This window comes from Cebus imitator, unplaced genomic scaffold (assembly GCF_001604975.1).
Source record: "Cebus imitator isolate Cc_AM_T3 unplaced genomic scaffold, Cebus_imitator-1.0 Scaffold142, whole genome shotgun sequence".
Classification (NCBI taxonomy): domain Eukaryota; kingdom Metazoa; phylum Chordata; class Mammalia; order Primates; family Cebidae; genus Cebus; species Cebus imitator.
In genome coordinates, this window is record NW_016107457.1 from 19,119 (window position 1) to 19,977 (window position 859).

Below are 859 nucleotides of genomic sequence, written 5' to 3' on the forward strand. Positions count from 1 at the left end.
AATTTATTCTGCTGTATCTCCAACTAAATTATAAACTCTTGATAAAAAGTTTGTCTTATTCATTTTTCTATCCTGAAGTTTAACACAGTACCTGCCACAGAGCTGGCATTCCATAAGTACAGAACGAATTATACAAAAGGAAATGCAATTAAATCATAATAATGAGTAGAAAGTTCTTCAGCTTTTTAAACATTCCTTTTTAATCTATAAAGCTGAAAACACTTTAGAGTTCATCTAGTTCTTCCCTTTTGTGTTTTACCTAAGAAATTTGAGGTCTAGAGAATTTACATGATTTGCTAACAAACTGCTTAATTTTGGGAACTACCCCCATTAATTCCCACATCAAACTTCCTTTGTGTTCTGCATTAAATTTGAATAATGATTCAAATACTATGGAAATAAAAAAATTCTTTGTCTTTTTTTTTTTTTTTTTTTTTTTTTTTAGAAATAAACACTTTCTCATTAAAAATCACTCTCTGACCTGGCAGGGGAGATACCATGATAACAAAGGTGGTTTTCCCAAGGTGAGACATATCCATTGCACTCCGGATGTGCTGAACCATGATTTCCCCAAATGTGGAAAACAAGATTGGCTAATTTGTGGTAGTGGGGGACTGCATTAAAGCTTTCCCCTGACAACAAAAAAAGAAACAAAGAAAAAAAAAATCACTCTTTGAGTGCTTACCAAGAGCAAAGTACTGAATTAAGCTTTAAAAGGTAAATGAAAAAAGACAATTTATTGTCCCTCAGTTCAGAGAAGTTGTCATTATTGTGGCTGAATGAGAATTCTGCTTTGACTTGTATGAGAATTCTGCTTTGACTTTCTCTTTCCAATAGGAATTAAGAAAGATAACTTGGG

The 859-nt window shown here is 32.4% G+C and overlaps 1 non-coding gene across 1 annotated transcript; it reads left to right on the forward strand.

Moving 5' to 3' along the window:
- The first annotated feature begins 473 nt into the window (after nucleotides 1-473).
- LOC119473251 lies at nucleotides 474-635 on the forward strand. The gene has a single exon (XR_005202452.1). It is a non-coding gene; the product is annotated as a U1 spliceosomal RNA (small nuclear RNA).
- Nucleotides 636-859: the final 224 nt, after the last annotated feature.